The sequence below is a fragment of the Leopardus geoffroyi genome, chromosome A2 (genome assembly GCF_018350155.1).
Source record: "Leopardus geoffroyi isolate Oge1 chromosome A2, O.geoffroyi_Oge1_pat1.0, whole genome shotgun sequence".
NCBI lineage: Eukaryota > Metazoa > Chordata > Mammalia > Carnivora > Felidae > Leopardus > Leopardus geoffroyi.
The window spans coordinates 11,477,318-11,492,102 of NC_059331.1; the positions used below are offsets into that span (position 1 = coordinate 11,477,318).

The 14,785-nt window shown below is 46.3% G+C and overlaps 1 protein-coding gene across 5 annotated transcripts in view; it reads right to left on the bottom strand.

Annotated features, from left to right (window-relative positions):
- Positions 1 to 14,444, bottom strand: part of BRD4 (bromodomain containing 4) — an 87,321-nt gene extending 72,877 nt beyond the window's left edge. For 2 of the 5 annotated variants that reach the window (XM_045492326.1, XM_045492325.1), the window contains exon 1: positions 13,867 to 13,975. The gene's annotated coding sequence lies outside the window, so the exon portion shown is untranslated. Of the gene's footprint in view, positions 1 to 501; positions 1,473 to 13,866; positions 13,977 to 14,341 lie in introns of those variants that run through there. The other 3 variants (XM_045492327.1, XM_045492324.1, XM_045492328.1) reach the window with 3 other exon arrangements.
- Between the last annotated feature and the right edge of the window lie 341 nt (positions 14,445 to 14,785).

Consider the following 14,785-nt stretch of genomic DNA (forward strand, 5'->3'; position numbering starts at 1 on the left):
GCATGAAGTCTGTTTAACCACTTCTACCATTTTCTCTTACTAGATTTTTCTCACAGTACTCAGAGCCAACCTCTTACTCAACAAAATCATTTGTCATCTTATAAAGTCAAAGAAAGGTTTTAAAAGTAAAATGATGTTTCTTCAGGGCACTCTTATTAAATGAATTACCACCTTTCTAGCACTGGGCCACTGCCCACCACTGGACATATTAGGACCCCCTTAAACACTTGCCTCACTCTGCCCCCAGTTATGATTTAATTGTACTCAGCGTACAGACATGGGAAACACTTTTATTCATCACTGAATTCTCACTGCACACACAAGATATAGCACAGTGCCCCATTATCTAGTAAGTCCCACACACACCCTGGCAGAATTTGGCCTGTTTGCTTCAGGCAGGAAATTCCCTTTAAACAACAGTCCCTAAGTGGGAAATAAACACCCATGAGCTGGAACGCAATCGCACCCTACAATAAGCAGCACCTTGAGATAGAGACTCACCATAATCCTAGCAGATCATCCAGTTCACACCCTGATATAGCAAGCCCAGGGCACATAGGCTAAAGATGAAGTTTACTCCAGCTTACTGACTCCCCCAACTCCTTTGTCTGAATTCACAGACTTTCACTAGAGTAACAAGGAAAAAAGGGAGGTGAAACCAAATCAAGGCAGGTGAAGTTTAATTCCACTCGTGTGAATGTCTTCATGAGACTCCTCTGGAGGGTGGCACTGCATTTAATGACCAGATACCCAGATGAAAAAGAGGTCTGCAGCCAGAGTAATGACCCTCCTCTGACGTGACCCTCCTCCGTGAGTGCTTCCAAGGGGCAGGTGCTTGCTTGCAGAACAGTCCAAATCTCTGTCCAGGCCTCAGCTGTCTCACGGATGGACCAGCCTAAATGCCAGCTCCTTTCCTATGCTCACAGCTGGAAGGACTCTCTTCTCAGAGTGGCTGGCCTGTACCTCTCACGAGCACTCCCATGATCTATCTTGTGCACGTTAGTTACCACTCCATCCATCTGAACGTGGCCGATTCCCTCCTTCCACAGCTTGTAGAACGAAGTCAGGAGCATGTGGGAGTGCCTGGCTGACTCAGATGGTGGAGCATGCAATTCTTGATCTCAGGGCTGTAAATTCGACCCTCACGATGGGTGTAGAGATTAGTTAAATCTTAAAAACAAAAAGAGAGAGAGAGAGAGAGAGAGAGCGCGAGCGAGCACGTGTGCACACGTGGGCTCTAGAGCCAGGCGTACCACTTACCAGCTCCATGCCCTTGCACTCCTGCTCAAGTGACTGAGCTCTCTGGGCGCCAGCTACCTTTTACAAAACCAAGATGATACCAGTACCCCATTAGTAAAGTTGTTTTCTTAAGACTTAAGGAAAACATAGAGCTTTTCTTAGAAATCTAGCTCCTGGGCCGTAGTATCCACTCAAATACCCACTAAAACAGACTGCTCATAAATATGTATGCTCAAGCTCCCAGTCTGGGGAAATAGTGGGAAACAGACCCACATTGCAGCTCCATATACTGAGGCTGACAAAGACAGCCAGTTGACTCGTGTTTGACTTCACCATTTCAGAACAGGCAAGCGGTAAAACAAAAAAAACAAAAAACCCACATACATTCAGAAAAGATAGTTCTATCCCGTCACAGGGAACCTTTCCACAAAGGGTCATGGATAAAAGAAAAGCACTGCCTCAAGGTGAACAAAGGGAATGTGGGGGTCTGGAAGGCAAGCGGAAAGAGCCATAGGCCAGGGTGGGCATTCAGCTTTCACACGTACAAGGGAAGGAAGTTCACACAGGGTTCCCACAGCAAAGAGGCCCAGAGATGTCCTGGGAGAGGACCCTGAGGACGGGCAAACTAAACTACAGGCTGTATGTGCTGCAACTCAAGAGGGCTCCAACACTAGTAACTCAAAACTGCATTCCTGGGATTACAAAGATGTGTGTTATGATTCTGAAATAGATGAACACAAAGGTGGTGTTATTTCCAGACAGCTAATCTGTCAGCTCAATTGTTTCCTAGTGTCAAAAGGAAAACAAATGAACACACATACACGACTTTATTACTTAGCAGGTTCTTTTTAATAACTGAAAGCACTTGAGAGCCAAATAATTTTCAGTGAAGCTTGTAAATTAAAACAACCTACACATGGATGGCACCATCTTTTACAAAACTCCTGTGTACTCTATCTTGTTTCTCTTAATTACAGAATAGAAAGGGGAAACTGCTCAAGTAACAAAAATCATGCCTGTACAGTAAGACTGTAATACAAGTGAGCAGAGCAATGGGATTAATTAAAGCCAACACCAACAGTAAATGCTTAAATATCCATCAACACGTAACAAGATTAATCTTCAAACTTTAGAGATTAAGGAGCAAAGGAGGTCTTAATATGCACTATTCTTAGAAGTAATAGTTCTTTTGCAACCTCTGACAACCCTGCCCCAATTACAGAAGTATGAATTATTCAAGTTTATGAGGTACTGTATTTCCTATTCCTTCCACCATACAGGAATTTGGGGAGACAGCAGAGTGGCATCACGCACACCACCTGGAGTAGCATGTTCATATTCCTAAGCATGAACATATTATGCTGAAGAATGATCCCTTGCCATCCCTCAGCATGTAGTTCTGGTGTATGCATGAACAAATGTGCCACAGCAGAAAGGAGGCACTAAACCACAATAGGGACCCACAGCCATAATTCCAAGTATACCCACACCCAACACCACCAAATGACAGGCTGGCTAGTGGCCCACTGGGCTACCTTCTGCAGCAAAGGCTCCAGGCCAACACCAAATCCTGGAGACAGTTTTACAAACAGCGGCAGCTTCAGTGAACAAAAACCTCGCTTCTTCTGCAGACACAGATAGGCCCATTCTGACATTCCTCATCCCCAGGAAAGAAAACAAGCTGGAAAAGAGGGATGCACAGGGGTATCGAGGAAGTTTGCACCACTGTTGACACTCCAGGTTGACAGCTCTATAAAACCCTCTGGAAGATTTTACAAGAACAAACCAAAATGGGCGTTCCACGTTGTTTCCAAGTCATAAATTTATAAATGCCTGCGAAAGCAAGCTAGTGTGAAAACAAAAGTCTTCAAAACTACCAAGAGCCTTTCAATTAACGTAATAATAAATTTTCATTCTCAAAGTAAAATCCAGGAAATTCACTTTAGTACATACTCCTCGGATGGACTTTAGGGTTCTGAAAACTGTCTCCCTCAACAGTTCAATGTTCATGCATGTGCATTTTTCCTGGAGAAAGGACCCACGGCATCTGACATAGTCTCAAGATGAGCTCTGACCTTCCCTCAAGCTAAGAACTGAAGTTCTAGTGAGAGGCAGGTCTGGTCTCATCCTTGGCCACTGGATCCTCAATTATTTCTGAGCTCCTTAAAGGACTGCATAAATCCAACAGTAAGAACTGTAGGAAAACGATGACCCTAACAATGCTTAACACTTGTTTTTGATTATGGAAATCGGAGCAGGCTTTTTGTAATGCTAGAGGAATGTCAAGCAGCAGACGTTACAAGAACGAACTTAAGTACAGAAACAGCTTAGCAAATGGCAAAATTACAACTGTAGCTTTCACAGGCATGGATGAAAGATGAACCCAGTCTACTGAAATGTTCTCCATTACAATTTCATTCATGGAAGCACTTACTGAAATCTATCTACCTGGTCTCTTTTCCAAGTCTTGCCCTGTGCTTCCTCGAGGGTATAAGCCCAGCTCACCCCTGTGCTTCCTGAGGACTATTTTTCTGCCAAAGTGGCTCCAATCACCACTGGGAACCCACATCATCTCACCCACCCAAAAGAGACTTTGAGACTTGGCTTGACTCCTCTCTCAGCCCCACAGCAGCCCCTCTGCACCCAGGACCTGGTAAGATAAATCCTAGCTTTCATTTTACCCTCTAACGAAGGATTTAGAATACGTAATCCCTGATCCCATCTTCACTTTACCCTTTCCCTGATAACTCACTCTTGGATTCTAGTTTATGACTTCATACGGAAAATTAACTTCCCTCTCAGCCATCCAAAATTTCTTGTTTGCAGTTAGGGAGCACACGACTTCTAGTATAAAAGATAGACGTCTTGCTCAACCAAAGTATTCCATCTAGCATACCTCATAATCATGAGCAAGATGCTGCTGGAGCTACTGTTTGGGGTGAGCAAATGGAGGGCAGAGATGGGCTACAGGTGCTACGTGTGAGGCAAGGTTGTTTGGCATTCCCATTCTGCACATGGTCAATGGCGGGAAATGATCCAAGGCAGAGTCTTCTGCCATCAGACAGCATTACAAGAGAAGATTCAATCTTGACCTTGAGGTCACTATACTAGAAATAGCTAACAAGCTCTGATGTCCCTGTTTGAGCCCCTAGATTCGACTGTGCCTGAGCCCTACCCACTCCAGACTTATGTTCACATCACCCAACAGACTTCCCTTTTAAGTAGTTTTATGTTTGTTACTTATACCAGAAAGACCTAACCAATACAACTATTTCCTTAAAAAACAGAGAGAGAGAGGCCTCTTAATTTAAAAATCGGGAGGACGTTATCAGAGAATAAAGGACAGGTAGCTTGCCTTACACACTTAAAGAGACAAAAGGCCCTAAATGGAGTCACTTGTGCTAAGCCCCACAGTCACCAAACTGAGACTTAATACCTAATCATGGTTTCAACTTCTGAGAGAGGTGGGATTTTTAACCAATCTGGAATTACCTGGCCAGCACTAGTGAGGTCATCTGCCCAACAGACCCCAGCCCCTAAAGGAAGGTGACCCTGCCTAAAACAACCTTTTTCTTTGCATTTCTAACTTCATCCCACCCCCTTCTACTTATAAAAACCTTTCATTTTATACAGCTCTTTGGAGCGCCTTTCTATTTACTGGATGAGATGTCGCCCAATTAATGAATCATTGAATAAAGCCAACTAAGATCTTTAAAATTTACTCAGTTGAATTTTAACAACACACACAAAACACTATATACTTCTTGTTTTGCCGATTGCAGTCTGCTGACAACCTTCAGCACTACATGCTTCCTCAACTCTCAGAGCCACTCCACCCCCTACAGAGCGTTTAGCAAACAGTGGTACAAGGAAAAAAAGAAACTAAAGATCAATGCAATTCACCTGCTACTGGAAAGCATATACAGTAGTCACCCTTGGACAAGTGATGAAGAAACAAACTGCAAAAAGGTTAAAAAAAAAAAAAATACCATCAAGGTACCCACAGTTACAATTGGATATTATCTAAAATATTATTTCACACTGTTCTGACATGACCCACAGTAACATACACATTTTATCATGTACATCACAATACATAAAATCAAAGAAAAGGTTTTATAAAATCCTCTTAAATGTGTGAGACACTTTCCAACATTTCTTTTTTTCCCCCCTTAAACAATGATTGCAACCTTTTCAGTTCACATCATTACCCACGGTTTGAAAAAGACAGATATAAAACGAGTGACTTTCTCTTAAAATCTAGATTCTGGCCAAAGTTTTCTGGAGCCCAAACCTGTTATCCCATTTTACATATGAAAAACTGAGTCTTGAGAGGATACATGACTAGTCCAATGTGAGTACAGCGTGCCCCTGCACCCAGTTCTTGTGCATGCACGTGCGCGCGCCCGCGTCCCCCCCACCCCCCCCACCACTGGCAGGTTCCACCCTCCTTGCAGTTCTTCAGTTCTCCGGTTTCACCCCTCACAGTAACAATCTGCTCCCACCAAATATGTTTCCTCAAAAAACAATGAAAATGTTTCAGATGTAAAATCCCCAAATTTATCTCACCCCCACCCTTTGAACACAAAATAAAAACAGTCTCAAAGGCCAATTTGCCCACAGGTGTGTTATGTGTTATTGCCTGGGGTAGGACAAGTGGGGACATTAGTCACACATGAGGATGTGGGAATTACTAATTCCTGTTTCTGGAAATTGCATAATACCAAGCCCAACACCTCTCCCCTGGTACTGCTTCCACAGTGTGCCAGTGCCTCTTGACCTGACAGCAACAAGGAACAAACAAGGAGTTTCAGCCTTAAGTGGACACCAAGACAAGGAAGGTGACCACATGCAAAGTAGAGCCTGGACAGCTTTTCTCAAAGCCCTTCAGGCAGAACAAAGCAAGCACTCCCTTCAGACCCCACTCAATCTAAATACAATACAGATGTTAACCACCACCCCCCTTCTGTCTACCTGCCAATGCTCAGGTATACAGACCCCACTTTACCAATAAGGAAACTGAGGTCTAGAACCATTAGGTAACTTGCCTGAGGTCAAGACCAGAAGGGGTCAGGGCTGGGACTGAACTCTGACAGTGGACTCCACAGTTATTCCTCTCCAGTGACACAGCTCCAATCAAGTCTGCTCTCCAAAGCCCAAAGACCTGGAACTTCCTATATTAGGCAAAACAGGCCAATACTTCTCCAAGAAAAAGATCAGAGCATAGCCTATACCTAGAATGAACTATAAAAAGTCTTCGTAATTATGTCACAGTTCAAAAGGAAAAAATGGGGGGAAGGGTGCCCGGGTAGCTCAGTCAATTAAGCATCTACTTGGGTTTCGGCTCAGGTCATGATCTCACAGTTCCTGACATTGAGCCCCACATTGGGGGCTCTGTACTCACAGTGAGGAGCCTGCTTGGGATTCTCTCTCTCTCTCCTCTCTCTCTCTGCCCCTCCCCCACTTGTGTTCTCTTTCTCAAAAGAAATAAAATTTAAAAAGAGAGAGAAATGACATATTCATCCAAGTACCCTTAATTTGCAGTCAAATGCTCAGATTTGGCTGATTTCTGAAAGATATTCTCCAGGTGGGTTTAACACAAACAAAAAACACCCCATGTGATACTGGATCCTGATGGTCCCCAGGAAGGGTGACTGACATCAACTAGTTCTTGTGGTCAACAAGGCCCAAAGTAGCAGGACTGTAGCTTTCCATCCAGAACTCCACTTGCCTGGTCCATCCAGCTGCCTGCCTCTCTTCCAGGGAGATCCCAACTTGTGACACAAACCTTCCTGGAGACCAGAATCCTTTTTTCAAGCTCGGATGTCAACATAATTCAAATTAGGGCCAAAGGGGGCAAAGAAGGTAGGGAGAGATGCTGTGCTTATGCTCTAGAAAAATTTTAGTCCACCAGCGACTTCTGGCACCCTGGCCACTGCCTTTACTCACATAACCCATTTTTAATAAATAGAAAAGTTACATTTTAGGCCCAAGAATACACATTACCTTTCCCGGCTGGATCATTTCCCCAAACGCTGCAGCCAACACCACAGAGTGAATGCCCTCAGAGCTGAACTTCCCCTAATCCCATTACCACCACTTTTAATCTCAGTATCAGATAAAAACAAATCCTCACTTTAAAAAAAAAAAAAAAAGAAAACCAACCAAAACAAAAAATCCAACCCTCACTTGAAATCACCTTCTCCAAATGATCTCCACTCATAGTTCGATTCGGAAGACACAACAAGGCTGGGGGGAGAGGGGGCACGTCTAGAAGGCACCTGGCGGCACAATATCCGGAAGTGCCGGCTGCTACACCTTCGCGGCCCTCTGGCATTCTACTCTCAGACCTGGCTGCCTCTCTGCACTTCTGTTCTTCCCCCTGGGCAATGACAGCAAGTGCGTAGTAGCTACCCGCGAGAGGGCGCAGCCTCATTTTACTCTAAACTGAAAAATGGGCAGGTGAAATTTGCAGGAGGCTGAGACAGGTTGAAATCCTGGCAGCAGGGCCAGGATTCAAACTGGGGTCTGTGACACACTTGTGGTATCAGTCTTTGGAGTGGGCCAGCAAAAATGAGACAGGACTGGATGCCAACAGGCTGCTTAAGCCCTTTCCAGTCACCCTTCCCCAGAGTATTCAGATAACACTAGGCTCCTATCACAGGATTAGGAATTCTGAGGCTTGATTTCAGGAAACAAAGTCCAAGTCTAACAGGAGAGAGTAGAAAGGTCAAAGAGCAAGATGTCAAGACACATCTGCTTCTCAGAACACACCAAACAGGACACTCTGTTTTTACCCAATTGCTTTTTGAGGGGGAGGGGGGACGTTAAAAAACAAAAAACCAAAACTCAGCCTTATAAACAAGACTCTGTTGGGGCACCTGGGTGGCACAGCTGGTTAAGCGTCCAACTCTTGATTTCAGCCCAGGTTATGATCTCATAATTCTGTGAGTTCGAGCCCCACATCAGGCTCCGTGCTGACAGTGTGGAGCCTGCTTGGAATTGTCTCCCTCTCTCTCTGCCCCTTCCCTGCTCTTTCTCTCTTTCAAAAATAAACTTAAAAAATAAAATAAATAGGGGCGCCTGGGTGGCGCAGTCGGTTAAGTGTCCGACTTCAGCCAGGTCACGATCTCGCGGTCCGTGAGTTCGAGCCCCGCGTCGGGCTCTGGGCTGATGGCTCAGAGCCTGGAGCCTGTTTCCGATTCTGTGTCTCCCTCTCTCTCTGCCCCTTCCCCGTTCATGCTCTGTCTCTCTCTGTCCCAAAAATAAATAAACGTTAAAAAAAAATAAATAAATAAATAAATAAAATAAATAAACAAGACCCTGTGTCAAGCTGTGATTGGAGAAATGGGACATTCATGGAACTTTTCTGGAAAACGGATTTGTATCAAGTTTGAAAGAATGCACACCCTCTGATCCAGTGATTCCCTCTCTAGACATGAAAAAGGAGGAAACCTGAAGACAAGGTCTAAAAATAGAATTATGGTACATTCATATGATAAAATTTAGGCAACTATTTAAATAGAGCATTCTGGAAATGTTCACAACGTAATATTTTTTGGAAACTTAAGAGTATAATCAATTTTGTTACTAACACGAAAAATTGAAATAAAAATGAGGGTAAAGGACAGTTTTTGACATCTAACGTTAACATTGTTATTTTTCAAATTATTTCAAATAACCACGAACTACTTTGTTTTTGCTTAAAGAAAAAACAAATCTCACAATCTCATTTTCTTTTTTTTTTATTTATTTATTTATTTATTTTTTTTTTGGGACAGAGAGAGACAGAGCATGAACGGGGGAGGGGCAGAGAGAGAGGGAGACACAGAATCGGAAACAGGCTCCAGGCTCTGAGCCATCAGCCCAGAGCCCGACGCGGGGCTTGAACTCATGGACCGCGAGATCGTGACCTGGCTGAAGTTGGACGCTTAACCGACTGCGCCACCCAGGCGCCCCACAATCTCATTTTCAAATGACATAAACCAATCACTGCTATTCCCTTTCAGGGTTCAGTCAAGAATTGGACAGATGGGGGCGCCTGGGTGGCGCAGTCGGTTAAGCGTCCGACTTCAGCCAGGTCACGATCTCGCGGTCCGTGAGTTCGAGCCCCACGTCAGGCTCTGGGCTGATGGCTCAGAGCCTGGAGCCTGTTTCCGATTCTGTGTCTCCCTCTCTCTCTGCCCCTCCCCCGTTCATGCTCTGTCTCTCTCTGTCCCAAAAATAAATAAACGTTGAAAAAAAAAAAAAATTAAAAAAAAAAAAGAATTGGACAGATGGCTGTCTGCCCTAACTGTGACAATGGACTTCATCTATTTCTTTAGAAGAGAATATATCCCATGATTTAAGCTGGATGTGCGCACGCAGTTTGAGAAGTTGTAACCTATTTAGGCTGAAAAATAAATTTTAAGGGTTTTAACAGTTACCCTTTTCAACACAAGTTTGGGGTTCATCTTCCAAATGGTTTTCTGTGCCTTACCAGCATTTTAAACTGTTCTCTAAGAATGTACAATTTTTAAAAACTAAGTTGGGATCAAACTAGGCAGGCTGTACTACATGCAACACGCAGACATCCTTGCACTTCCATTCCCTCATTTTTTTGTAATGGGTACACCCATAATCCATTAAGCTTTTCTTTTAACCCCTTGTGAAAGCACTAGAAAATCAAGGCAGTTAAAAAGTCATTGCACACCCTCAGTTACCATGACCAGCAATTACACTCGTTAAGTAGCTACCCCAGAGAAAATACACATGTCCGCACAGAATCTTGTGCGTGAATGTTCACAGCAGCACCATTCACAACAGCCAAAGTGGAAACAACCCAAATATCCACCAACTACTGAATGGATAAACAAAACGTGGCATGTATTCACATAATGAATATCATTCAGTAATAAAAGGAATGAAACAGTGATTCGTGCTGTAGCACAAAGCACGAAAACATTATACTCAGGGGTCAGACATGAAAGGCTACATATTGTATGATTTTTGAAATATCCAGGATACACAAATTCATAGAAACAGAAAATAGATTAGTGGTTGCCATGTGTTACGGGGGGGAGGGATGGATGGAGAGTGACTGCTAATGTATAGGGGTTTCTTTTGGGACAGATGCAAATGTTCTAACATTGGTTGTGGTGATCGGTGCACAACTCCAACTGTGAATATACTAGGAACTATTGAAATGTGCATTTAAACCAGGGAACTGTAACGTGTGTGAATTGTATCTCAACAAAGCAGTTCTTTCTTTAAAGGGGCACCTGGGTGGCTCAGTAGGTTAAGCATCCAACTCTTGATTTCGGCTCAGGTCATGATCTCACAGTTTGTGAGTTCCAGCTCTGCGTTGGGCTCTGTGCCGACAGCACAGAGCCTGCTGGGATTCTCTCTCTCTCTGCCCCTTTTCCGTTCGTGTTCTCTCTCTTCCAAAATAAATAAATAAACTTAAAAAAAGAGAGAGAGATTGGTGGGATTTTACAATAATAGTGTAATGCTCAAGTTATATACAATTTATACTCAATAAAATGTTGAGGAATGAATACATCAAAACATGAACCTACCAAAGAAAACTCACTTTTTGTCTCCCCCGTGAATATAGTATGAGCTCAGGAACTAATCACTTGAAACTGATTGGGCAATTATATACACATGAAACCCGAATATTACAAAAACAAAACAAAAACAACAAAAAAAGACTCAATGTTTAACAACACGCGCACAAATCAAGTTTTTATTAAAAACATGAGATTCACATTAAGAAATGCTACCCATACATGTTTATTACCCACTTCATCTCCCTCTTAAAAATACTTTTCCCAGGCCAATGCTGAACCACAGCCCAAAGCCACTCACCACATTTCAAACTAAGTGGGAAATGTACAGCAGACAGTGCACAGAAGCAACTGCATGCCACACTGCTTGGACCATAAGCAAGTTTACTGCAATTTCTGGACCTTAACATCATAGTTAAAATTCACATTCCTTGCAAATCACTACTGACCAACTATATCCCCTCCTAACGACATTAAGAGGAATTACCTGCATTTGGTATTAAGGATATGCCAAATTCTTTTTTTTTTTTTAATTTTTAAAAAAAAGTTTATTTATTTTTGAGAGAGACAGAGTGAGAGAGACAGAGTGCAAGCAGGGGAGGGGCAGAGAGGAAGACACAGAATCCCAAGCAGGCTCCAGGCCCTGAGATGTCATCACAGAGCCTGACGGAGGGCTCAAACCCACAAACCGTGGTGAGATCATGACCTGAGCCGAAGTCAGACACTTAATTGAGTGAGCTACTGAGGAGCCCCTGGACATGCCAAATTCTTGCTCACTTATCTTTCCAGTTTGTTCACTCTAAGAATATTTTAGGTCCTCTTCTAGGCGCTGAGAATACAATAGGGACTTAAAATAGGTAAAACCAAGCAAACAAAACCCTGCCCGCATGGAACTCACATTCCAGTAAAAAATTAAAATAACTTAAAATTTTATTTTTACAAACTCATGTCTAATGAATTAAAAACGAACTGTCAGCATCTGCAAAGAATCCCCACAATTCTCACCTTGCAAACGCGCAGTCTTTGCGAACCAGCAAAACTCACAAAGATCTATGAAATATTAGTAGCACTTTCCAATGTCAAGCTTTTCTTTTCTTCTTATACATTTGCCAGGAACATAAAGACAAACATCTACTTTGTAAGTTCATTCAAAATCGGAAATTGAAACACTTTACAATTGACACATGACAGCGGGTTGTCAAAGGATTTAACAGTCCAGAGTCAACAAATCATTGATGTACCAAACGGTTTTTACTTTAAATTAAGAACAAGGACTCCAATCTTCTAGGTCTGTAAATCTCAAGTCATTCAATAACCTGAATTGTGTAACAGAAAAATATTGCATCCCCCCAACCTTCAAAAACAAAAGTGCAATTTAGTACAAAGATCACAACAACTGGCTCAAAAGAGTAACTTTTGGAAACAAAGTCTAAATTCCTTTGAACAATTCAATAATTCAGTGGCAATTTTACAAAGCAGCCGCCAATTCTCTTGCAATTCTCTTGCAATTCTTCTGCAGTTTTTCTTTTCTCCTTATCCCCATCCAAGCTAGAGAAGCTAGCCATACTAGCACCCTAGAACAGCCAACCTGTCCTTAATATGTAGCCCCTTTCAAGTTCGAACGTTCATCTGTAGGCAGAGCTCCTCCTCTTCAGCAAATTGGCTGTGCTGAATTCTAGCTAGATACACAGAGGTGGGATCATCTCCTTCCAGTTAAAACCAACTAAAATGAACTTAAGTGCTTTTCTCCACGGCTTGACCTCTTGGATACTATGTTTCCTACCAAGGAAAGGGGTATGGTGGATAACAGAGGAGCAATGCATTTTGTTTCAGATCACGCTTTTCCTTCTGGACTTAGTCAATGGGAACCATCTGAGAGGTTTATCTTCCTCAGGTTGAAGTTTTGGGGGAGAACAACTTGGTTATCTGTAATACCTTGAAGGAAAGATAATCCCCACCCAAATTAAACTGAGAGGAGGAATGCTTTATTAAGTTACTGGCGAGATCATAAAACAGACTGTACCACCACCCAAAACCCACTTAGAACTGAAAACATTCATAAATCCTGTCGAGTATAGCTTTACCACTAACAGACTACAAACTCTAAGGACTAACAACTTAGGGAACTTGACAGCCCCATTCATAAAAATCTCCCAATCATTATTACACCACCAAAGAGCCACTGACTTACAGGCAGAGACTTGGTTTTTGTAAACACGGACAGGTAGAGCCCTCCCAAAGGGAAGCAAAGACACTTCAATTCTCAGAAAGCACAGACTCCAAGAGGTCACTTCTTGCATCCAAAACACACCAAATTGAACCCAAAGACCAAGACCACACACCTCACCAGGTTGCAGAAAACACGGAGTGAAAAATAAAAATAACATTTCAAAAAACAATGCTGTGGTCCTGAGTAAATGGGAGGTCAGCCACTTAGCAAAAGCACATGACTCATCCACGGGCCTGAATGCAAGTATTTACACTGTCCACTATACCAAACTGGGATTTCCCATTTTCATCCAAGGCCGGGCCTTGGGGGCACCCGGGTGAAGTTGTGCTGTTTCCGTTTCTCTCTTTTTTTTTTTTTTGGGGGGGGGGGCTGTGTCATTTTATTTCGCTGAATCACAACTCCCCCACATCCCCACCCCAAACCACCACCCCAGACAACACAACGAACAGAAGAGGCCGTGGCAAGGACACCAGCGAGCATCGACCGAGCAAAACAAAGCGCCCAGCGCACGGCTGCCAGGCTGGGAGTGGGTAGGTAAAGGGGGTCAGGCTCGCCCCACACAGCACCGCTCCCACCCCCGGGGGTGTCTCCCGGCAGGCGTGCCGCGGCAGCCTCCTCCCTCCCCCTGGGGACCAGACCCATTCTCCGCAGAGCTCCGGGGACCGCCGGGAAGGCGAGGAAATGGGGGCGGGGGCGCGCTGCCCCAGCTCGGGCAGGAGGACCCAGGCGACAGGGGAGCGCGCGCTGAGCCCGGCCCACGTGAGCGCCCGGGCAGCGGCCGAGCCAGCCCCGGGGGACCGCGGATGGGGACAACGGCGCCCGTGGCCACCACGCCGGGCCCGGACTTACCGGGGCCGGGCGCGCCGCGGAGCCCGCTGCAGCCGCTTCCTCCTCCTCCTCCTCCTCCTCCTCACTTGACAAAATGGCGGCGGCAGGAAGTGCCGGGCGCCTCGGCCCGCCCCCCGCCCGCCCCCGGCCACCCGCCCCGCCGCGGCGCCCGCGCCCCCCACCCGCGCCCCCGCCCCGCCGGCCGGCCCAAGCCGGGGGGCGGCGGCGCCAACGACCGAGCACCCGCGAGCGACCCGGCCACTCCGACGCCAACGGCGCAGGCGGCCCCGGCCGGGCGCAAGCGGCACGGCGCGCGGACGCGGGAGGCCCGCAGGCCCGAGCCCGCGTCGCCCCGGCCTCCCCGCCCCCGCGCCGCGCCGATGGCGTAGGTGCTGGCGCACCGGCCCCATTACGCAATGCAGGTTACGCGGGCCGCGCCGCGGGTCCCCGCCGGCCGCCCCGCGCCGCCCGCCGCCCGAAGGGCACCGGTCCTCACCTGAGACGCTAGGCCGCACGCCGCCCCCGCCGGCCGCCCGCTGCCGCCGCCCCCTCTTCTTCGGGCTGCCTGCGCGGCGCCGGGGCCCGCCCGCCGCGCCCGCCGCTCCGCCGCGCTCACAGGCCCCGCTCGCCTGCGGGCACTGCCGGCAGCCGCTGCCGCCGCAGCCACCGCTTCGGCTCCTCGGCTGCGGGAGAGCAGAACAAACAGCCCTGCCGCCGCCGCCGCCGCCGCCGCCGCCGCCAGCGCACTGACGTCACCGCGTACGCTGCGCGCGCGGCCCTCCGCCGCCGCCCGGCGTGCGCGTCCCGCGACCGCGCCCGGCGCCAGCGAGCTCGGGAGAGCTGGCGGGCGCGAGGTGAGTGGAGGTGGGGGGGCGCCCGGGGTAGGGGGGGGAGCCTCTCGGGGGGGAGGGTGCATGGGTTCGGCAGACCGAGGGAGAGG